This window comes from Anarrhichthys ocellatus, unplaced genomic scaffold (assembly GCF_004355925.1).
Source record: "Anarrhichthys ocellatus isolate YVR2014 unplaced genomic scaffold, GSC_Weel_1.0 scaffold89, whole genome shotgun sequence".
Taxonomy (NCBI): Eukaryota; Metazoa; Chordata; class Actinopteri; order Perciformes; family Anarhichadidae; genus Anarrhichthys; species Anarrhichthys ocellatus.
The window spans coordinates 583677-609589 of record NW_022280119.1 but is presented as its reverse complement, the minus strand read 5'-3'; the positions used below and the strand labels follow the sequence as shown (position 1 = coordinate 609589).

The following is a 25913-nucleotide window of genomic DNA, read 5'->3' as shown; positions in this document are numbered from 1 at the left end:
CACACACACACACACACACACACACACACACACACACACACACACACACACACACACACACACACACAAGCACAAGGTCAGGCTTGGAAATTAGAGCAGTGTTTGAAATGACCTTGTGAGGATATTTATGTAATAACGTAATAATAGAAACCAGTTAAAAGGTTCATAGAATTTATAAATGATCCATCCAAAGCATTAACACATATCACATCATATATTCTTGTAGCTCAAGCTCATTGTGTATTTATGATCTTACTAGCTCGTACACTTGAAATGCTGATACTCATTTTCAATATTTAAATGTGTGATAAATATTTGATTATTTGTGTATAATTAATGCAAAATTTACCGCATTATTGTCACAAAAAAAAACCTGAGCATACTTCCGTTTGTGTGTATTTTTTTTACTTCCCTGATAGATATTTTACAACATGCATACCACTGAAGATCAGGAGGAGTCGGCCTCTAAAATAAGTTGTCAGATCAGATCAGTAGCATTCAGGATTTTCCCAAGTTTGCAATGTGATTCATTAAAAATACATCAAATCATGTGACAAAATGATATAAACCAATTAAGAAAAGTGTCTTTTCTCAACATTATCTCCGAGATGATCGGTCTGATAAACAAGAGGAAGAGCCGAGGATGTACTACTCACAGCTGATGCTGAAAGAGGATTTTTCAAGTAAGACAGCTTCTGTGCTGCGTTTACAACCAAAGTCAGACTGTTTCCAGATGTGTTTTTTTTATTATTATAATTATTTGGATGAGTCCACATAATTCAAACATTCTATCTAAGAGATGCAACTAAAGTGCTAAAATAAGTCCTGAGGACTGACAATACTTCTACCAACAGTTATAGTTCTGTTTGCTTTGCATTCAGCCTTCACGCTTAGATTACTGCAAGATGGAGCTAACTGGGTCCTTGGAACAGCACCGAAAAAAATTGAAATGCTTACATAAAGTTAAATATTACTTTATGCTGAGTGTGACATATAATTACAATTATTGTGTCATATTTCAGGGGAGAGCCCAGACTAAGAGCGGTTCAAAACGACCCCTATGATAGTTAGCCCACGGACTTTAGCCACCTCGCCCGGACCAGGGAAACCGGGGCACCCTCCCGGAGCCAGACCCAGGAGGGGAGCTCGTAGGCGAGCGTCTGGTGGCCGGGCCTTTGCCCATGGGGCCCGGTCGGGCTCAGCCCGAATAAACACCATGGAGCAGCCACCCTGTGGACCCACCACCCGCAGGGACAAGCATCGGGGTTGGGTGCTATGCAGACCGGGCGGCGGGTCGTGCGGGAGGCCTGGGCATGCCGATCGCCGGCGGCATAGACTAGCTCTAGGGACGTGGAACGTCACCTCGCTAGCGGGGAAAGAGCCAGAGCTGGTGCAGGAGGTGGAGCGATACCAGCTAGAAATAGTTGGACTCACCTCCACACACAGCGCTGGCTCTGGAACCAAGCTCCTGAAGAGGGTTTGGACTTTGTCCTTTTCCGGAGTTGCCCAGGGTGAGAGGCGCCGGGCAGGAGTGGGGATACTCACGAGCCCCCGACTGAGCGCCGCTGTGTTGGAGTTCTCCCCGGAGAACGAGAGGGTCGCCTCCATGCGCCTACGGGTTGCGGGGAGCAAGGCTCTGACTGTGGTTTGTGCTTATGCACCAAACAGCAGTTCGGAGTATCCGGCCTTCTTGGAGTCGGTGGGAGGGGTCCTGGAATGGGCGCCGCCTACCGACTCCATAGTTCTCCTGGGGGACTTCAACGCTCACGTGGGCAATGACGGAGACACCTGGCGGGGGGTGATTGGGAGGAACGGCTTGCCCGATCTGAACCCGAATGGTGTTTCATTATTGGACTTCTGTGCTTGCCACGGTTTGGCCATAACGAACACTATGTTCGAACATAAGGTGGCTCATAAGTGTACCTGGTACCAGAACACCTTAGGCCGGAGATCAATGATCGACTTTGTAATCGTATCATTTGATTTGCGGCCGTATGTCTTGGACACTCGGGTGAAGAGAGGAGCAGAGCTGTCAACTGATCACCACCTGGTGGTGAGTTGGATCAGATGGCAGGGGAACCGGATGGAAAGACCCGGCAAACCCAAACGTGTAGTGAGGGTAAACTGGGAACGTCTGGCGGAGGACCCTGTCTGGGAGGTCTTTAACTCCCACCTCCGGAAGAACTTCTCTCACATCCCGAGGGAGGTTGGGGACACGGAATCCGAGTGGACCATGTTCAAAGCCTCTATTGTGGACGCGGCTGCTCGGAGCTGTGGCCAGAAGGTCATCGGTGCCTGTCGTGGTGGCAACCCGAGAACCCGGTGGTGGACACCGGAGGTGAGTGAAGTCGTCAAGCTGAAGAAGAAGACCTTCAAGGCCTGGTTGGCCCAGGGGTCTCCTGAAGCAGCTGACAGGTACCGGCAGGCCAGAAGGGCTGCAGCTGCGGTGGTCACGAATGCTAAAACTCGGGCATGGGAGGAGTTCGGGGAGGCCATGGAGAAGGACTTTCGGTTGGCCTCAAGGAGGTTCTGGCAAACCATCCGACGGCTCAGGAAGGGAAAGCAGGGCTTACCCCAGGCTGTTCTCAGCAGGGGGGGGGGGGACTGCTAACCCGGACGGAGGACATCATCGGGCGGTGGAAAGAGCACTTTGAGGAACTCCTAAACCCGACCAACATGTCCCCTGCAGAGGAGGCAGCGCCTGAGGACCTAGGGGGAGGCTCACCCATATCCCTGGCAGAGGTCGCTGAGGTAGTTAAAAAGCTCCTTGGTAGCAAGGCGCCGGGGGTGGATTAGATCCGCCCTGAGATGTTGAAAGCGCTGGACATAGTTGGGCTGTCCTGGCTGACACGCCTCTTCAATGTCGCATGGGGGTCGGGATCAGTGCCCATGGAATGGCAGACCGGGGTGGTGATTCCCATCTTCAAAAAGGGGGACCGGAAAGTGTGCTCGAATTACCGGGGTATCACACTACTCAGCCTCCCGGGGAAGGCTTATGCCAGGGTGCTGGAAAGGAGGCTCCGACCGCTTGTCGAACCTCAGATTCAAGAGGAGCAGTGCGGATTCCGTCCCGGCCGTGGAACAGTGGACCAGCTCTTTACCCTCGCAAGACTACTGGAGGGGCTCTGGGAGTTTGCCCAACCAGTCTACATGTGCTTTGTGGACTTGGAGAAGGCTTTCGACCGGGTCCCTCGGGGGGTCTTGTGGGGGGTGCTGAGGGAGTATGAGGTGCCGGACCCGTTACAACGGGCGATCCGGTCTCTGTACGACTGCAGTAGGAGCTGTGTCCTCATTCTCGGCAATAAGTCAGACATGTTCCCGGTGGGTGTTGGCCTCCGCCAGGGCTGCCCTTTGTCACCGGTCCTGTTCGTGATTTTCATGGACAGGATATCTAGGCGCAGCCTGGCGGCGGAGAACATCAGTTTCGGGGGTCTCGGGATTCGCCTCTCTGCTGTTTGCAGATGATGTGGTCCTGTTAGCCTCCTCGGATCATGACCTCCAGCATTCACTGGGGCGGTTTGCAGCCGAGTGTGAAGCGGCGGGGATGAGAGTTAGCACCTCCAAATCTGAGGCCATGGTTCTCTGCCGGAAACCGGTGGATTGCTCCCTCCAGGTGGGGACGGAGTGAGGGTAAGATGGAGCGGGAGATCGACAGGCGGATCAGTGTGGCTGCAGCAGTAAAGCAGGCGCTGCACGGACCATCTTGGTGAAGAGGGAGCTGAGCCGGAAGGCAAAGCTCTCAATTTACCACTCGGTCTACGTTCCTACCCTCACCTATGGTCACGAACTCTGGGTCGTGACCAAAAGGACAAGGTCGCGGCTACAAGCGGCTGAAATGAGTTTCCTCCGTAGGGTGGCCGGGCTCAGCCTTAGAGATAGGGTAAGGAGCGCGGTCATCAGGACGGAGCTTGGAGTCGAGCCGCTACTCCTTCGCGTCGAAAGGAGTCAGCTGAGGTGGTTCGGGCATCTAATTAGGATGCCTCCTGGACGCCTCCCACTGGAGGTTTTCCAGGCACGTCCAACTGGGAAGAGACCCCGGGGAAGACCCAGAACACGCTGGAGAGATTACATCTCCCAGCCGGCCTGGGAACACCTCAGGATCCCCCAGAATGAGCTGGAACATGTTGCCGGTGAGAGGGAGGTCTGGGTCGGCCTGCTTGGCCTGCTGCCACCGCGACCCGACCCCGGATAAGCAGTGGAAAATGGATGGATTTATGGGTGTCATATCAATACAGGATTACCAAATTAAATTGTGTGCATAAATGTTATGCCACATACCCAGTTTCATATTGCCCCAACTGGAATTATTTAAAGTCGTAACTAGTAGAATAAGCTTACCTAAATGTTTTTTATTAAAGAGCTGTGATATTTAATCATGAAAACTGTATATAGTTTGCATGTTTTAAAGAAATTAAACCAGTGAAAATAAAAGTTTAAAGGTAGGCATGGTAAAATTTAGAAACTCGCAAGAATACATTATAATTTAAAATATATCCACCCAGATAACCCGGCCCAGTGTTGCTAGCAGTACTAGCTCCAAGAGACAGTAGACGGACATAGAATGAAATGATTGGATGGGCTTATCACAGTCCTGCAACAGCGCAACACATTCTCATCTGAACTCTTTGACGCTTGATGATATCCTCTGGCATCACTTTCTAACCCAGCGTGTCAGCATATGGCACTCCACTACACCCGTGGTAAGCATGTGGTTTATGTTGTGAATTCAAACAAAAACACTTTCTTAGGTACAGGCAACAAAACCACTTAGTGAGGTTTAGGATAAACATCATGGCTTGGTTTAAAATAAGTATATAACAGAGGGTAGGAGGTAAAAACTTAAACAATGTAACATAAGTAACAAATACATGTAACTTCAAAATAACTCAACAACACTTTGGGACCCGAACACCGGTTTTGGATTACCAGTCTCCGGGTTAAAAGTCCTGTGTTTGTTTGATCCAACCGTCTCCCTAATTGTAGTTACTTGAAAGCCCGGACACTAAAGAGTGCCTTGTGTGTCGGTATCGGATGGCGAAGGGCGTGACAAAGCACCAGTATTTGACGCCCTGAGAATGAGAACAGGCTGGACAGCCCGGGTTGTTGTTGTTTTGTCAGTGTTTGATTTATTGAGGGCTGTCAGGATGTCATTAAAATTTCAACAAATTTCACAATTTTACAACATTATCAACCCTAGCTTTAAGAAACTTTACACTGCTGAACATGTTTCCTGTCGAGTACTCTAAAAAGATAAAAAATCCAGCCACCACCTGGAAAGAATTACAGTTGGTTACAGTTGGCCATATCTTTTCCCCAGTGAACAGGAAATGGCTTATTTCTCCTGAGTAGACCAAGTCCCCGCTAGGGAAGTGGCTAACCACATGAAGCTAGTGTGATTCAGTCTGTTTACACACAGTAATTTGCACAGGTGAGAGAGGCTGGGCTGCTGGGATGAATACAGCGGAGCCTTGTTTAGTCCCCCTTCACTGTGGAATGGAGGCCGTTTGGAAAAGTCATGAATTCATTTCATTCATTAATCCTAGACTAAGATGTGTTCATGTTTGAAATCACACATGTAAATATTCTGAAACAGTTTTAAAAATAGAATTGAATAGTGTTATTTCAAGGCGGGAGCATTACTGTAACATCAGAACAGCAATAAAACAGGGGGGAATCTGTATTTAACTATGCGTACATTAAAACTACATGACACAGTACGCACATGCAGCAGTTCAATGAAGCAGGTTTTTTTTAACTTTAGCTAAAAGTGACTTTTCATTAATAAAATTGCCTCAAGCAACACATGTGAAGTAACCAAGTTAATACCACAATCACCTTTTGTCCGATGAGTGAAATGATAGAGGTGGCACAGAATCTCAGTGGTAAGCGCCGTCTCTTCAAAGCAAAACTCTTGTGAGTTTGATCCTCAACAGGGTCAATGGGGCTTTTATTGAAGTTTGCCTTTTTTCCCTCCATATGTCTGTGTAGCTTTTAACCAGGTGTTCCCGTTTCCCCCAGTTCAAAGACATATCAGGTGAATTGGACTGGAAAGGAACCTCCCTATAGCATGCAAGTCGGGGCTCCAATTATATTTCAGCTGAATAAATCATAGTCACATTTTAGTTGAAAAAATAAGCTGTTTTTGCAGTTTTTCTCTGTTGAAGCTATTTCAATCTTTCCATTTGCGCTGGCCTGGTTCCTTTTCTTTGCTTTCCTATGGTCAAGTGGTCAAGTGTGCTCATTCGGTCTGTTGTGTAGAGTGCAAGTTTTGTGATAATGTTGTGGAGCTGTCGCTGACAGTGCGAAGAAGCACAAAAGTGACAGTCTGGCCCTGTCGCATTGGGCCCTGCAGCGACACAAAAAGACAGACAAACACACACTTGTAAACACACTGCCATCCCTCCCGCATCTCCAAAATCCATCCTATATTTGTTTTGAGAGAGCATCTAACCTAGTCTCTAATCTATTTATATATAACAATTCCCATGTATCTTTTTAGTTCACAGCTCTTTATATCCTATTACAGACATATCCATTTTTTTCATTTTTTACTTTTTCATGCTGCTTCTGTGATCCCCATCCTTTCATTCTTTCCTCTATCTTTCTATCCCTCTTCAAAGTTACTTTATTCTGACTTTCTTTTATATTCTGCATAACAACCTACCGTCCATCCATCCTTCCTGCTGTGGATTCGCCTCTGTTATGAGGTTATTCAGACTTGTTTACAACTCCCCCGCCCTCTCTCCTCCTCCAATCCATCATTCATCCTTCATCATTGCTGATCGTCCATCATTCATACAGCCATTCCACCATCTTTTTTCCATTCGTCTTTAGAAGCGGTTGTGTATGCCTGCTTGACTCTCTGCCATGCTGTTTACTGACCATTCTTGCTGTTTTGGACTACTCTCCTTCAACTTTTCAGCCTGTCCTATTTATTATAGCTTATTTCCTCCTTTTCCATCCATCCATCTATCACTTCAGAGCAGACTTTTTCAAGGTTGCTATCTATAAAAATCACCACTTTTTCTTTCTCTCCATCCCTCCATCCTCCCCTCTCACCTTTTATGAAAATTAGGACCTATAGTATAGCTACCTCTTTCATCATCACTCTCTTCCTCCCCCATCACTCTCTGCCCCCCCCCCCTCCTCTCTCTCGTAGGTATTTGCAGTTATTTGGGTTTCTGAATTCTGACTCTAGGATTTCTCTTCTTATCGTCCCTTATTCCCCCGTCAGTCAACTTCTTTTCCCTCTCCCTCTATCCCTGTCTCAACTCTAAAAGTTAATTTGCAGACTGTCTCCTTATAAGATCATACACAGACAAACGCTGTGGTCGATGCTTTTTTCTCTCCTAAGATAGAAGGCTGAGAAAAAAATCTAAAAATATCTGACCACAACAAACCCGGGCCAGACAGTCGACACCACCCTATATAATGTGGGCTGAGAGGCAAGCATATGCACAAACACACACATGTTCACGAACCATGTCAAGCGTCCATCTCACACTTCAGAATTTATTTCATTCTGCTTTATTTATGCAGCAATCCCCTTTCGAATCCAACTCTCACCCGTTCCTCCGACTGACTGGCTACCCTCTGTTTCTTCTCCGAGTGAAGAATTTCATAGACCTTGAGCAAAAATGGAAGAATGGATGTGAGGGAGCAAGCAAAAACACAGCTCAGGTAATAACCTGATTTCGCCTCAGCTGGTTTTGATTTAAGAGAGGAAGAGTGTGTCAGAAAAAACAGCAGGCGCTCTCCTGTCTCGATTCCATGCCAGATTTTTGAAGAGAGAAGCGAGAGAGGGATGGAGACACAGAATGAAAGGAGAGAAAAAAAACTGAACTGAACAAAAAGAGATAGAGACAGTGAATCACACGCCATGCCAATAAAATGAAGTGAACTGACACAAAGAGACAGAGATACCAATGATGAGTGCGCTACAGAGGGAGACAGGGGAAGGGAGATGGAGAAGGACGTGTGGGAGGGTATTACCAGTGAATGAACTTTTAATAGCATTGAGATCAGTCGTACCAGGAGCTCAAACAGAAATAAATGCATTGCCTCCATAATTTAAACCTAATTTTTTTTTTATATAAAATTTTGCTAAAGTATGTTTATTTCTCCTAACAGGACGATTCTTATCAGTCAGCAAACATGACAGTGTGCCAGTGTACCTGACACCAGAGAGCAAGGGAGAGACTCTGACAGCAAGACAGGCAGGGACAGAGAGGCTTATGGGTAAATAGAGCACTGCAGTCACTAACACCTCATACACACAGCCAGTTGATTACCCTAGGTGTCTGTATTCACACATGAGGAGCATTTGAATTTTAAACTCCTCCAAAAACATGTGTCAGCCCTCACCCATCTGTCTGTCACCCTGCAACACCCTGACAATAGCATGAGCACAATTAATGTAAAGCTGGGTGGATGTGCCAATTTACCCCCAATTTCCTGCTTACAGCACCACACTTTTCTTTCAAATGTGTATTTTTGTAGCATAATATATGAGGCGTGCCATTTTCCCTGCCAAACGCATCTCCATATCAACGAGGGTGTCCCAATTTGCCAATTTGAAGCACATCCCATTCCCATGTTTACTGTAAAACATTACAATTTTAGCAGCTATATTCAAATGTGCACTTCCTCATAAAAAAAGGGGGACATTACATTTTGGCGCTGAAGTTATGTTTTTTTGTTGTTGTTTCAGCATGTATATTTACATTCTCGAGTCATTATTGCTTGCTAGCAATGTTGAGGTTTATCATTTGTGCAACGGAATGACTAAAAAGATTACAAGTTGAGGAATCTACAACTTCCTTGATTTATATGCTGTTTCATTCTGCATGAAGATGAATTTCTCCATTTTGATTTTGTCAAAGTTGCACCTAACTGAGCCTGTCTGTTGTTTGCTCAAGAAGAGTATCCAGATTAAAAGTTATGCATCATGGATATACAAGATCTTTGTTTGGCTTTGTCTAACCATATCATGCATAAATTGACATGAAAGCAAAGGATGGAAAATAAATGAAAGAGGCAGATTTAACTTTGATTTTGTTGCATCACAATATTGGTTTTTCAATAATATAAATATTAACTGACTACGGGTATGCAATGCTAATCAAATGTCAACCTCTCTGTTTCTATGTAAAGGCATCTCTCCCTGGCGCGGTCTGTTATATGTGACACTTATCCCTGCCTCAGAAATCTGAGCAGTAATATCTTGTATAGTATATCAGCATGATGCATAGAGCTTATTCAAAGACCTGAATACAAATATGTAAATAGCTCTTTCATTGGGCTGATGGTAATCGCTTTCTGCGAGGCAGGTTGCCGTACACAAGGCCTAATAAGAAAAAAACAAAACCAAATAAATAATGTAGGCCTTACAAGTCAGTGGGGTGTCAAGAAAAGGGAAAACAAGTATTCAAAAGCCTAACCCTATAATATTTACCTTATTTTTCATTTCTTATGTTTGTTTGTGTTGCGCAATAATTACATTTATGGAAGTCGTTATTCAAAAGTGCGCCTTTGAAGAAGTAACTCAGCAGATGCGTTGTTTAGAAGCAAACTTCCCAAGACAGTAAATTAAACTTAAAGAGATGCTGCGAGGCATCACATAATGTGTGGCTGTTCAAGTTTTTGATACATTTGGTTGGCATCCAGAGAACATATGTAAGCGTGTATGTGGAATTTGGAAATAAGCCAGAATTAGAATGACACAGGTCAAATAACAATTCAAATAGTTCCCCAACCTTTGCACAAGAGGTAAAACGGTCAATGTTCATCTTCCTCTCAACATCTGTTGAGTTTTTGTTGTTTTTAATTTTAAGGAAAGGGATTGATTCATATTCCAACCAGCAGTTTCAGAAAAGCCAGTTTTGAAGAGCAAGTTCAACGCTGTGGTTTTAATAAGCAAAATAGCTCAACAACCACGAAGATTTTAGGGTTTAGTTGTTGTATTCTCTTTCCCAGGATGATGCAATCATCATGCACCACACTGACCTTGTGCAAAATATAATCAATCCATATTCATTTAATTAGCATACAATTCTTTTGTAATCAGAGCAGCTGTCGGGTTTCGGGTAGAATGCACAAAAGAGGAAAAAAAGGAGAAAAGAAGGAGAATAAAAATAAAAATGTGCTGCTGTTCTCTAAGCCTGCCTTTGTTTACCCATGGTTATGCTTAAATCTGTGCTTCTGTTGTTGCCTTTTGAAATGGTAAACACTAAACAGCTCTCTTTTCCACTCCCTCCCTGTACCCATCCATTCACCAAGCTTCCTTCACTCTGCTGCTGAAGTTCTTTGGGCCGTTCTCTCTCGCTTTGTTTCTGCCTGACTGTTGGCCTCTTCTTTTCCTTTCTCTCTTCCTCTCTCCATCTTGGACCTATTTAGGTAGCAGGCATCAAAACTATGCGCTAACATGTGCTATATATTACTATACAGTATTTGCTGAGCTAACTAAACTAAAGGTGATTAAAGGATGAATCATTGTATATTCGTAGCTGGGTATTTGAGGGGCTTACAAGTGCAAAGTTTCTATCAGGTGCATTTTGCCTTCTTTCATTCATCAATCAGTTATGAACACACATTGACTTGCATTTAACGTCACACTGTATTCGTGAAGATGGTACAGTAGAAGTAATTCAGTTTCTGTTTCACATGGGAAGGTAAGAAGGTAACTTTCTCTCCAATTAAATTGTATGGCAGATGAGTGACTTTACATTACAACACTTTTCCAAGCCCTATAGTAGTAAAAGTAAAAAGAGTAAATGTACTTGTCGTAATTCTACCTGATGATGTAGCAGTGGCTGTGCCAACAGCTACAGTAGTTTTCATAGTAATAGCATTAAGTCTTCTAAAGCTTCTGTATGCTCATCTTCACAGTGTGTGTGCATGTGTGTGTCTGTGTCACAGCTGTGAATGCAGTAGATGAAATGTGCAGTTGTAACACATTTAACAATATCATATAGAGGCAATGGTATTCTTTCCTGCACCTATTCGTATTATCATAGGCACTCACAATGACTCAAATTAAAAGTCCCATTAATCCGACAGTGTAATCCCCCCATTGCATGGAGCGCCTTATTCTGCCTGATTGTGGATTAGAGAACACTGAGACCCTGTGTTGGTGGTCACTGATGTATAACACCTCATGAAGATAATATGGTGTGTGTGCGAGCACGTGTTTCTTGCTGTGCTGGTGGTCAGTATTGCGCGTGTGTTGGGGGGGGGGTATGTTGTACATGTGGATAATGTGCTTCTTTTCTTCCTTTGTGGTTACCTGGTGAAGGGGAAAATCCCTGTGAGGTGGTCTTCTCGCAATGTGGACTGTATAGACAGGGGGCTGTAACAGAGGAAACAGTGAATTAATAAAATAAGGCCCCCAGAGTAGAACACTAAGTCAGAGTGCTCAGATACGGGATGGAAAGCAGAGTTTTAAGGAGTAAAGCAAAAGAGGGACCAAAGACGATATGCCAACATTTGCCAGTTTTCTAACCCTATAACCATCCACCCAGAGGTTTATACATCTGCTCTGAATTTATAAGAGCTTGACGCACGCTGACCATATTTCATGCGTTTATCTTTGACGGATGCAGACAAGTTATTTCAAATGTTGTCTCTTTGTTCCCCACAGAGTAACACGGTCATGCCAAGGTTGTATTTGGGGTCATCACTCTAAATAAGCCTCTCCACTCTGACTCCTTGAGTTTACAGGACACTTTTTTAGTCAATCACCCTCCCTCCTCACCCTCTCTCCAGCAACTCATCATGTTGGTCACACAGTGTCCGTTATTTGTATGCACAGTACCCATAACTATCTATAAAATCCTAATTCCAACCCCCGCAGAGTAAAAGAGAGCAAATGCACCTCTTGACCCCACCACATCTCATTCCCTGAGATCATTTGTTAAACGCAAATTGGAACTGGTGGGCAAAAAAAAAAGGCAGATGGCGAATGGGAAACTGAACCAGTAATAATAATAAACATTTATATCCCTCTGTGGCTGTATAGGAAAATCTATACTGTACAGCCTTCATACAATCATAAAAAAGTATCGGTCAGAGATGCACGGCTGCACAGCTCTCACTGGAGCTTGGAATGAATGTATTCATCATACACTGTTGTTGCATCCCAAATGGGGACAATCTTAAAAGGTGGTCCTAAACATAAAAAACAGTTTATCTTCATTTGAAGCACTGATGCATAGTGGTGTGCGTGTGTGTGTGTGTGTGTGGGTCTAAGAGATGTACAGTTTATATATTCATGGCTGACTTTTATAGCCATGAAAACGAGGCCCACTAGTCCACGGTAGCAAACAGGCAGATATTATTCCATTTCATCACCATGAGCTTATAGCACAGTGAAGCTGAGTGTTGATAGTTTATTATAAACCATCCCCCAAGATGAATATGTGTGGTCAGAACTGAACATATGCATACTCATTAGTCTGGAGTGGTCTTTTTTTTCAGCAGATACAAAAATGTTATTGTTCGACTATTTGGTAAATGGTGAAGTAAAAATAAAAATAAAAAATATTACGATGAGTAAATTCAATTAAAGTATATATATGTTTATATATATTTAATTGGAATATCATAGTTTTATTACACTCACATCTGTTTCAAACTTTGTGTATTTAAGTAATGTAACCTTGGCAAGCAAAATCAGATGAGTTTTTGATTTGGAAATGGAAGAATTTGCTGATACTGAAGTCCAACATGCTGGATAAGCTGTTGCTGCAACCCTGAGATGCATTGCTTACGGATTGGCTCCAATATCTTCCTATTAGATCAGCACTTCTTGTGAGCAATGTGCCTTTTTCTACTGCAGTCATTTACACATTTTTGCAGGCCTGCTGGAATGTTTCCCAGCCCAACAAACCAAACAGTTTTTTTGTAAAATCCTGCTGTATTAATGCAGGATACATGTACCTTGGTCATGCTGTAAAAAAGCATGGGTGGGCACGCACAAAGTGTCAGGTACAGTGCAGAACAAAAATCTCCTAATCCTCTAACTCTTTGCTATTCATAATTATTTCACAGGGCAGCCGTCCAGACATACGGCCCCTACCCTGCTCAGCCCAGTCTGCCAAGCTCCTACACTGGGTTTGATGTTCCTCCAACATCCTACAGGGTATGATTATTTCATTCCTTTTTTAACATAACACATCAATTATTCAGCCTTTGCTAGACCAGATTTGATATATCTTTTTCTTTTTTTTTTTTTTGATTTAGCAAAAATGACTGCATGTGTGTATGGGTGTGCGTCCACCCCATCTAAGGGGAGACTGAATATAAAATGTTCCGCAGAGATAATACCTCATGCCTTGGATGATTGATGGATGGTGAAGGGGTGGAGTAGAAGCAGGAAAAAAAATGCAAGTTCTCTGGATAAGTGATGGCTGCATTAGCATAGGATGGCAAATGCTCCTTTCACTCTACAATAAATTGCCTCCCATTCTCAAGGCAAACTGTCCGCACAACAAGTGTAACTGTGACAGTGTGCGTGTCTGTACGTGTGCTAGGCACTTTTCTTGTACTAATTCCGCTGGATTTCTAGACTGTAGTAGCACTGCATCAAGCACAAGAAAAGATTCGATTATTATACAATGACACCTCCAGGTTTTGCAATGCAGTTAAGTCAATTTCAAATACCCACTGGGCAGCAACAGTAAACTTTTACTCTATAAATGAGATGAAGTCCTGAAAGGTAGAACTTAGTCCCTAAAGCATTTCATTGTTAAATTAATTAGCTTGTGATGCACAAGCCTCTCATTAATTCATACCTTTACAAAAATGATTCCTTTATCCTTTGGCCTCATTTCTTCTCTCACTCCCCCTTTCTCACCGTCTCTCTCCCCTGCCATTCCCCTCCTCTCCTTACGTCCTCATCTTTGCTAATGAGCCCACTTAAATCCATGCCAAAACACAAACAGCAAGAGAAGAAGAAATAGCTACAATGCTTACTGGAAGCTCTGTTTGTTAATTAAAGGATTCATCATGTGAGCTGTTTTCAATAAATAATATATGCAAACGCTGACTTTTGTCTGCAGACGAGACTTCGGGACATGAATTATGCATTGTTATTTCTGGATAGGGCAATACCGGGACAGTGTGGTGTGTGTGTGTGTGTGTGTGTGTGTGTGTGTGTGTGTGTGAGTGTGTGTACCCTGGTAGATACAATTTCTGAGGCTTACAATCACATCACCTATGTGGACACAACTCACTGTGATTACAACTCTGAAGAAATTGTTTGATGTGTAAATATGTACATGATCCTCACCTTAAGCTCCTGGAGGCTCATTTTGACTTTCTGTTCAAACTTGACTCCAAAGGATCACAACCACTACCGTTCAATTAGTAGTTGTAGTTCATCTTATGCTAATGAAGTCTCACGATTGGTCAGATGATTTAAAACAGGATTCATATGCGAGTGAGTTTTCACTCATTTGTCCTGTGTATGGGAGGTGGCCCTCCCAGCACATTTGTGTTTACAGTATATTTTTTTCCCATTTGATCCCTACTCTCTCCCTTCTCTCCTCTTTTTTTCCTGCTGTTTCCTACTCTGTAATCACTACAACAACAAAGGAAGCTGCGTTCCCGCTAGACAGTGGAAAGGTTCCACTAGAAATGCTAAATGTGTGTGTGTATGTGTGCGTGTGTGTGTGTTTTTTTAGGCTTCTCGTCTGTTGTCACCGGGGGAACATGAGTGGAAAAACTTGATTGAAAATCAGGAAAAAAGGGAATAATTACAAAGAGGAAAAAGGCACCCATCCACCCGCGACAGCAATCATCAGTGATCTCTGCTGTCATTTCATTCCACAGTAAATAATTCATCAAGAGAAACAAAGGGGAAACAAATATGCAAATAAATCCCGAAAAGGCCAGTAACATCGACCTACCGCCACATGGGAAGAATAGTAGTGGATTATTATCATGGCAGGTTATGACTGTGATGAATCTGAATTCCTCATGTTTCATCTACCTTGACAGTACTGAAGTCACACATGCACAGAGAAAGAAAAAAAACCTGGAGGGATTTGAGGATTTGATTGAGGAGGGAGGGATGGAGGGATTAAGGACAAGGGGAATGGAAGGATCGAGGGAGGGGGAAGGAGAGGCAGGGAAGAGGGGTAGCAGACATTGGAGGGAAGAAGAAAGAGATTTGGGAGGGGACTGGAGGAAAGGAGGGAGGGAAGCTTTTGAGGGTGTATTCGACAGTACTGTGAAAGGTAGCCATCAAGAGCTTTGATGAAAAGTGCAGGCCTTCTAAAGCTTAGGAGTGACAGCATATGATTTGGTCAAAGCATGAAGCTTTTCAAAGGTAGACATTCTCACTCCTATTTTATCTCTCTCAGGTTCAGTGTAACTTTTGGGCTGAGCTCTGGCAAAACTCAAAAATTGGTTTGACAGATTTGGCTGCATGTGGTATTGTCCCTGTGACTTACCAAAATTAGGCCAGCTGGAAAAGTAGACATCCTGAAATGAAGGGGAATTACATACGATGTTTCAACAAACTGTCGTAGATCAGCAACTATGCTATTTTTATTGAGGAAGTGACACAGAATTCTGTATGCTTAAAAGAAGCCTCATTATCATTGCCCTTGGTTCTTTAGCCATAAAAAAGTGCTTAATAAAAGAAGCAATGCATGACAGTTCTTTTTAAGTTCTTATTTTAAATGTATTTCAAGCAAGAAAAACACTGAATTTAGCACCTTTTACACATTATGAAGTCACTTTTTCCCATCCCTCATGCTACAAACACAACCCTTATGGATGTTATATGTGTTTCCTCAGTTGGCAACACCTTAACACGCAGCCACTGCTTTGCCAATGGCCACCTAGTTCTTTTGGAGTGGTGCTTGAGGCTTATTAGCACTTTGGCTCGGCAACAGCAATATGGACAGGCTTTCTGAGCCAACGGTCGTTAAAACTGAGGGTTGAGGTTTACTGTCCCAGGTCAGTGGTAACAGGCAGCCTGTCAGATGATACCAGTGTGTCATTTTCACACACACACACAAATACATTATGTTGGAAATAGCATGCAATTTAACACCTACGCACATAGACGGACAAACACACTCATGATAATGCTCTTTACATGTAAAAGCATGCATGTGCACAAAATTGAAATTACATGCCTGTGAGGCTCTTGTCTGATAATGGTGTCTAGTTCACTCTTTCACACAGTTACACACACACACACAGATAATAGTGTCTAATTTAGGCCCTCATATCTGTAGAGTTCTCCAGAGGACTAGACCTCATCAGGAATATATTGGTGACCTACATACTAGGAACACACACACATACACACACACACACTGGCATAACTGCAAATGATTCTATACTAGAACACAGACATCTACAGTACAGGCATCTGCAGCACATGCATGTGTGCAGAAACAGGCACAGAAACAAACCTGCACCCTGGGTAGAACTAAGCCCACACAATCAGATGCACACAGACATGAATGTATAGACATGTCCATAAGATGTACGTGTCTGGTGCCACCCACTCCACAATATGTACACAGACATACTGTATGCAGGAAAAGATGCACTCCCACATCTTCTTTTAAAGGTCAAAAACTATTAATAAACTATATTGAAAACGGTGATGTGATGATGGATGGAAAAGTTCTGCACATATTCAGCTGGTTAAGTGGGGTCAAATAAACTGCTTTATGTAGACCGGTCTTAAGAAAAGAATTGGGTAAATGGACTGTTCTTGTATAACGCATTTCTAGTCTTCCGACCACTCAAAGCGCTTTTACACTACATGTACTTCACCCATTCACACCCATGCATACACTGATGGCAGGAGCTACCATGCAAGGTGCCACTTGCATGGTCATCAGAACTATCTAACATTGATACACCACAGGAACAGCCTGCGGGAGCAATTTGTGGTTAAGTGTCTTGCACAAGGACACATCGACATGGTCTAGCAGAGCCAGGGATCGAACCGCCGGTCCTCTGATTGAAGGATATACATATATATTATTTTAATTTTTTTAGAATGGTGAACAGATCAGAACTACTTAGTAGGTGTCCATCATAATGAATTAATGGACACTCTGCAGCCAGTCAGAATCGGGTATTCACCCAGACCATAATATAAGAACAATTACATTTTTACAAAATAGTAATCGTAAAGGGTCTTTGACCTCGTCTTTCACTTTGTCAATAAAGGACGCCCAGGCACTGGTGGTTGATTTTTTGGCACTATGCATTGTTGACACTCATGCCTGAATGCTGTTTTTGGTGTCTTTCCACTTTAAGTGCCTGTACTTTTCTGCCCATAGCAGATCTGCCAATGATATGATACAGTAACTGCATCGTGTGTCTGATGGGGAGGACTGGAATCGCTGTATATATGCTGTATTATGCATTCTGTTGGCACCAGACAGACCTCCAGTCATCATTCATCATTCATGGGCATTGTCTGTCAGCTTCACAGTCTACTAAATGTCGACCTGACAGAGAGTGAGAGAGAGAAAATCTCAACAAAACAAGCCAGAAGGCCTGACTCAAAGTTATCACCACTGCAAACACCTAGACAGAGAGTAAGTCAGCGACATTGACCAAGTAAGAGATAAAGACAGAGGGTGAGATGTGAGAAGACATGACAGAGAGAAAATTAAGGAGATGATCATTGTTACTTTGATAACATGGGTCCTAATATGTTTGAATGATAATAGCCAAACTATATTCAGTGGCATGTTAAGCCCCTGCTAAAACTTATCTGCCAAAAGGTGGAGACCAAGCTGACATTTATGAGTGACTGTCTGCTCAGCACCATGTTTATATGAAGCTAAAAGACCCTGACACACACACTAGTGGTGGCTACGTATAATGGAGAAGGAACTGAGGTTGGACCACGACTGATCTAGAAATAGGCATTTGAACCAGCATGGAAACACATTAACTATTTTCACATTTATGGGTGGTGAGAGGGACTCGGCTCAATGGCGGAGAGGACCTGACTCATACATCGTGGTGTCCTCACTTAGCACCGCAGCTAAGATGTAATGGCAGCTTTTGGAGCTGCGGTTGGAGAACAGCTGATGGAGGACTCACTCACACTGTCCTATCTATTGTGTCTTTGCAATATGTGAGAGTGGATTGTGTTTGGATGCATGTCTGTCAATAGAGACAGTGGGGATTGCTTGACTGAGACAAGGAAATTATTTGATGTGTTAATTTGAACAGGTATTAAAGTCCCAGTGATGCGGACATCAGAGCGTCTTTAGCTTCTGCACTGTGATGTATTTCCCGGTGACATGGAATATTTGAGATGTGTACATTAACAAGAGGGATTTAAATATAACCCTTTTCATTTGATTGGACCACCAAAAAGTGGGTGGGTACAGAATGCCTTGATCTGACACACACAGAAATGTTTCACAAAGTCGATCCTGCTTCCCTCACAGAATGCCTCACAGAATGCGCCCTCACAGAATGCGCCTAGAAGGCAGCACCAGTCACTGATTGTGTAATTATCTGCTGCCTTCATGAATCCGACGCTAATTACAGGCAGATTCTGCACAGAAATTGAATGAAATTTGAACTGTGCTTTCATGTACATATATCCTGCCCTTAGAGGCAGGAAAGTTGAAAGTTTGAACTTAATAAGTTGATTGAGATGTTTATTGTATCTGAATATTGGTCATCCGTTTCCATCTCAAGCTAAACAATTTCTACCTGTTGAGATTCATCATAACTGTTTTTCAACATTCTTCCCAAATATTTAATCTGATTTAGGAGTGTGTGTACATTTATCTGGATGCACTTGAATAAACATGTATTACGTTTTTGAAAATATTCTTCAGTGTATGTCATTATGTTTCTTTTGATGCAGATTTGTACGGTTTTATATTTACTCTAGTCATCTTTATTTAGTTTTACTGTGTGTATAGAGATCATAATTATTATTATTATTTTTACAATTATCATATTTTGGTATGCCGACTGTCTTTCTGTTCCTTTATCTACTATTTCCCTCCATAAATGCTTTAACACAAATGCAAACTGTCATGGCAATAAGGCAGGTTAAAATGAAAGAAAATGAGAGAGGGTGCAGTGTGATGATGATATGTCTTGATTCCATGTTATTTAAAAAAAAATGAGACAGAAAGCGAAGGAGAAGCTAATTTAAAGGGACAGAGAACGTATGAGAGACTGACTGACTGACAGACACAGAGTAAGACGAGGACGAGAAGGAACAGACAGCATTTTGTAATCATACATTCAGTGTGTGCTACCAAAGAGCTGAGCCACTGTTACGTAAACCAGAATGAAACATTCATGGGCAAACCATCGTCTCACTCTCAACCCATTGGGAGATTGCATGATTGACCCATATGGTGGGTTGGCTGAAACTCATCTATGGCAAACGGGAACACTTTGAAAGGTTCAATGAGCAAAGGCCCGTATCAAACCCAAAGAGAAAGACAGATGTGTGCGAGGGTAGGAAAAGGCACAACCTTTATTGGCATGAATGGAAAGGATCATCTGTTGCCGGAGCAGCTACGGTTATATTCTAAATCTTAAGGGAAAAAGTGGAGAGGGGGGTTGGGGGGGTGAGGGGAGAAGAAGAGGGACAGAAATGGGGGGTACATATACTGTAAGGAGTAAGGGAGGAATGAGGAGAGAGACAGGGATTAGGCAATAAAAAGACAGATGAGATCAAGAGACAGCTCTGACATGCTCAGGCAGCGTATGTTTTCTGTGAGCCAGCGAGCAAAGACACACATATGCACAAACGTTGTGATGTGGTTAGCTGTGACTTTGTCTCTGACTGGGTGTATATATGAGATGTTTAGAGAGGGGCTGTACTGTAGGAAGTTGTGCCAGATCCCCAACACCACACCCCACCATCATAAGGAGAAGGGGACTTAGTGGGCTTTGGGCTTCTGTTGTGGTTACTTTAATTCTCTCCCTCTCTTTTTTCCGTCTCTGACTCTCACTCCATCCCGGTCTGTGCTCCCTGTCTGTTTCTCGCTCCAACGCTCTGTTTCCCTTCGGCTGTTTCTCCGCATTTTCTTCTCTCTATATCTATCGATCTTTCTCTCGTCCTTAACCCCTCCATCTCTCACTTTCTCAGAGGCAATACACAAAGATGAAAAACATTTGCAGTGATCTAACGGCATGGTATCTGCATTCAAGTCGGCAGTGTAAATGTCTCTAGCTCGGCAATATGAGTAGAGCTTTGTTACAGTGTGTGTACACTGGGATACTACGAAGTGTGAGTTTTCGGGAAAAGTCACAAATGTTAAAGAACCTGATCTTTTAGGCATGTGTTTGCCTACATTTTGTAAAATGAACACAGGAGGAGTTTAGATTATGACAGTAATAAATATAAGAACCTCCTGCCAGATAAACCGCATGGCTCTGTAATCATAAGGTGGTGGGCTTCCTTGAGGTTTAGGGCTTCAGTTGTGGTTGCTTTGTACTTCAGTGCTATTCTTTTTTTCTGGGATTATCATGACGTTCACTCAGCATTTCTCCCATCACTCAACCTCTGCCTCTCTCTCACTCCCAGTCCTTTTTTCTTTCTCCAACAAAGTGTGATTTCAATATCCTTTAATGACTTGAATATGATACGTGAGTACAATAACCAGAGCTACATTTTGTCCTTTGATTTTCTCAGACTTATAGCTGCTCTTGTAGTTTCTTCCCCCCTCCCTCCTCTTTCCCTCTGTTCTTACATAAACTTTGCTCTGTCTGAACAAAAAAAAGATACCATACCCTTATTCTAACTTAAAAGAAATGTTGACCATGCCTTCTGTGTCAACATAGCCAAACAGGCTGGATGAAGACTCTTAAGATCTGAGTAATCAAACACACACATACACAGACACCGACACACATGCGCGCCACCACACACACATATACAGACAGAGCCCTGGGTGATTTTATACACACATGGAACCGAACAATCAAATTTTCTGTCTATATAAGCACACACACTTTTGCCATCTACCCCCACACCCCCTCTTCCCCTGTTTCCTAAACCTCAAACACCCACACAGGCTCTTGATTCAATTAAACTACAGTCAAGTCTGGATTGTGACATATATCATATGGAGGGAAGTGGGAGATGTGTGTGTGTGTGTGTGTGTGTGTGAATAAAAAAACTGTTATGACCTCCTTTGCCATGGCCCTTTCTGCTCATTGGGGTAATGCATAAGTGACCTTTGACCCCTAATACATTCTATGCCTGCTTTCCACTGCTGCTCCCCGTGTTTCTTTCCCCCCGTCTTCTGTGTTTTTGTTTGTTCTCTTCCTTCCCATCTGTCTGTCTATCTGTCCGTCTCACTCAGTCTCTCTTCCCTAATGAGACTGGGACTGTCCTCCCTGTGGGGAAAGAGGTCGCAGCTCCTGACACACACACATAAACACACAGATTAGCATACAGACGTAGACTGAACACATGCATACGCATGCAGAAAGGACACATGCAGACATGCACACATTCATGGAGATAAAAGGACAACCCCCCACCACTACCGCCACACACTCTCACACACGCACACACACCACACAGACACACACACCACACACACAGACACATGCACACACTGACCCAGAAATCCCATCTCTAGTGTGCAGAATATCAGTTAGCTGATGGTGGAGCTGATTATGCAGCTACCCTCTGCTAGCCCACGAATCCCTGTTGGATATCTGCCTTTAAAACCCCAAATGTCTTTTTAGCATATCAATAGAGAATTATATATTCCTAAACAGTAGGACTTGCATACATATAGCTTTTCACAACTGTCTCATCTCATCATGTCAGAGAATGAGCCTATTTGAAAAAATACACATTCAGGCAAACATTTCACACTAAAATCATCCAAAAGTAACATTTAGCTGTCACACTGAAATGTAAAGATTACAGAGGTTCCCCATCATGATTTGTTTTTCCATCTATCAGCATATATTCTATAAATATTGTATAAAAAATTGCACATATGTTATTTTCATAATAGATCATGACAAATGAAGCTGTTGGTCAACTCGCCCACAATCAGCAGCAACTGTTTAACACTTTGTTCAGTGACAGCAGGTGATTGGCATCTCAAAGGTTTAACACCATATGGTAAAGTAATGCTGATCTATTCCATAGAAAATGTTACAGGAGTGAGGATTTGAACATTCCAACACTTAAATGGGCATATGACAACATTTTGATCATAAAAAAAGTACATAATTTTATACTATATTGTATTATTGTGGAAATACTTCAAAAAAGTGTGTTTTCTTACTTTGGATATAACGACCTGTCTAATGTAACACGGTGAGTGGTGAAGGGTTATCAGGGCAAATCAGAGAGAACATGGTCTGATGTCACATGGATGAGTTGATAGAATCAAAAACCTCACAGTCTGTCTTCTTTTGCTGCATACTCCATTTAGAAGGTAGACCAGTCAGCAGCAGCAGCTGCAGCAGCAGCACAGAAACTAACTTCAGATCACTCTACAAACACTTTGCCTTGACTGTGTCCCAGAGGGCTGGCTTTATAGATTGGTGCACTGCAGGGGTGAGGAGTGGTGACCCCAACAAAGATTGCTTGCTAAGCACATAGGCAAAGTAATCTGGCTCTATGTGTGCGTGTCCACACATGCAAGTGTGTGTACATACACCATATGCTTGTGTATTTGTCATCATGTGCCTGAGCATCTCTGCAACTGTGTGTGTGTGTGTGTGTGTGTGTGTGTGTGTTTGTGTGCGTGTGTGTGTGCTCGCCTGCTTACTGAGAAGGTGGTCCCTGTTGCATGTCCATTGATAATGCCATGCATTGCCATTCTGCATGTTTTAGCTTGGTAATTGAAAGGCCATCTGTGGTCTACTGGGGAGGTTTAGTAAAGGGTAAACTACGAAGCTCATTATTTCAGGGGAGGGTTGCCCTTGGAGGCCAAAACAGATTAGTTTGTGTCCAGTTTAACCTTCAGAAAACTCAATTACTGTAGGTGAGGTGTATGCATGTGCAGTATTCATGCATGTTCTTGAGAGTTTGTGCACACTTGCATACATGTTCTCAAACAACAGTAATAAAACAAAGTCAAGCTGACCTGTAGTCCTCGGTGGACAAAACCAGCTACCACTTTGTCAAGCAAGCAATGCTGTCTTAGCCAAAACTTTGTCCAACAGCACACAAAACAAAGAATTTGATTACGCAGTGAACGAGTATGTGCTGGTCTGCCTCGGTCGGTAAACATGGAAACAGACATGACCTGCATGTCTCAGCAGTTTCCTGTGTAAGCTGAGCTCTGTCTGTGTGTGTCCCCACGGTTCTCCTGTCACTCCTCAGGCCTACAGAGCAAAGCTTTCCACTCTATTAGAGTGTCTCATGCCTGCGCACTGGCACATGTGTATCTGCATTTACATGTACGGTATGTGTGTTTCCATCTGTCTCCTGTCACCAGCAGTCCTCTCTGCACTATTAGGACCTGTTAAGATCAAAGGTCATTTCTCTGAAGGTTAAAGTTCACCCTTCAAAAGGTGAAAAGCCAGCAAGGTGAGGTCTGGTGTGAGGTGACATTGAACAAGCACACAGCTGAAGGCTTGACAACTAACACCTTTGGGAACTTAGAGAACATCCCATGTAGGCGGTCAACACTATATTCGATATAAAGATGTACTGCAGTTTTCTTTTATAGGTAAAGTGACAATGGAAATTGCTGTGAGAGAGAAGAGGTTACGAAACAAATAACTTAAACAGTAATATAACACTAATTTAAGACTTACAGTTGCCATAATTATATTAAAGCCCCTTATGGATAGGATTTTTAATATCTCTCACTTTGGCAACTCCTTTTGGTAGTATCATAAAAGACAGTGTGACAGAGAGAAATGCATGCCCAACCGTTTACCCTCAAAGATCCAACCAGGGGACACTGGCATTAAACAAATAAAATCAACACATAAACTGCACCGCCATGTTTATTCCTTTCCACAAACCAAAATGCAGGCCATCAGAATCATTTAAAAAATCTTATCACATCATTTATAGGCCAAATAACAGTTGAAATATGCTGTAGCTGCTAAATTAGCTGTTTGCAATAGAAGGATATTATAAGAACAACAAACATCTCAGTAAAAGAAGAATGAGTGAGAAAGAGAGATGACTCATTTAGAAACATCTCGTGTCAGTCTGTGTTGACAAGAAGACTTGAAAGGGGAGGAAGTCCAAGTTCACCCTGGAATTAAGGATAGGGTCTGTGTGGCTTACATACACAGACATCCGTTAACATTCACACACAAACACACTCGCACACTCACACTAACACACTCTCGCACACACACTGCCCAGACAAATATCTCACCCAAGCACCAAGTCAACCCATTCACCCAGCCCCAGCAGTTAAAAACAAAGTTTTCCCCTCCAGCTAAACTCAAGCCTCACCATAATTGAGTCTGCGCTTTCAAGTGATTTTATTGAATTCCACTTCACTGCAGTATTATTATTGTTTTTACTTTGTTTTCTATACTGCTGCATTGTTTTATTGTGTGTGTTTTAATGTTTGATACCTTGGGAAGACTGGTGAAATAAATGTCATCATGCGACTATACATTCTCTTCTTTATGTTTTGTTTTGATGCATCTCGTGAGGATATTTGCTGCTATCACTGCTGGGATATTTGCAGTGTTGAGATATGGCTACGGGAATGCAACCACGACACTTATAACTAGTGTATTTACTATATTCTATAAGTCTGATCAAAGCAAAAACATAACCAGATTTACCATATAATCAAATTACTATCCATCCATCAAACTTAAATGTGTGTGAGTGTCTTTCTGTCCGTCCATCCTTTGATTTTTCTCGACAACCTTTCATCTGATCAACTTCCCACTTGGCGGATGTATTGCTGAGCACCCAAGGACGTGCAGTGTCAAGTGCGATCACTTGCGGTGTATGGGACACATTTATTAACACTGCGTTATGTGCACACTGTGTAGTGTATTGAGAGGGGACCCATATTAACTGTTTCACTGCCAAAGGGCATGTTGGCTACAGCTCGCTCTCCGTCAACATTGCTGGGGGATGCAGCTATGGCAGGTGTATAGTTTAGGACCCAAGGAAGTGCAGTGTTGAGCGTGAAGTTTTATTGATGAGCGGTTCCCGAGAAAGCAGCAATAACGGAGGCCAAGCGACCAGCCTGTTCGAACAGGCACTGCAGTAGTAACCATAAAAATGGGAGGCCACCATACCTTCATTTTTGTCTGCATTGTTGCTTAATCATCAGTGGCTATAGCTGCACAGCCAGGGGTCCTGGGGATAGGACACAATGCATCTAAGAGATGAGAAAATAAACAATTATTGTCATTAATGTGCTGTAAAAAAGAGACAATTAAGAGTCTCGTTCTCTTACACATACTGTACATATATATTTGACATACCGCAAATGAACATACAGCATATGGTTATAGAACATAAAACAAACTGGAAACATCATACACTGGTGCGATTACCCAGTACACATAGACATACACACAAATACACAAAGCTTAGACATGCATAATGAGGGCTAATATAAGGCTCTCAGTAGATGTTATCACAAAAGAACGAAGTAATGTAATCCAGCAGGGAAAGAGCCCAGAGCGAACTCCTGCTGCTTTTCCTTTATTGTATTGGTCGAAAAAAAAACTTGGTGGCCAAGGCAATATCTTTTTTTTTTTTATTTGGGGTATTTTTGTTGAATGAACAAAACCCTGGTGCATGCAGTAATCAAGAAATGGTAATGTTATTGCCAGTAATTGTCCAAAAACTTTCAATAACAGCTGCCTCCTTTCTCTATTTCTCCTACTTAATGTGTGTGTTAACAGTATCTCTGAGGCACGTTTGATCAATTTTGCGCACATTCCTTGATCGTCCAGTTGTGCTTTTCTACCCTGAA

The 25913-nt window shown here is 42.9% G+C and overlaps 1 long non-coding RNA gene across 1 annotated transcript in view; it reads right to left on the bottom strand.

Moving 5' to 3' along the window:
* Positions 1-25913, bottom strand: part of LOC116398749 (uncharacterized) — a 93257-nt gene that overhangs the window by 12248 nt on the left and 55096 nt on the right. The window contains exons 4-5 of the long non-coding RNA XR_004213768.1: positions 25228-25310; positions 11285-11347 (exon numbers count right to left, since the gene is read on the bottom strand). This is a non-coding gene — a long non-coding RNA (uncharacterized LOC116398749). The remainder of the gene's footprint in view (positions 1-11284; positions 11348-25227; positions 25311-25913) is intronic.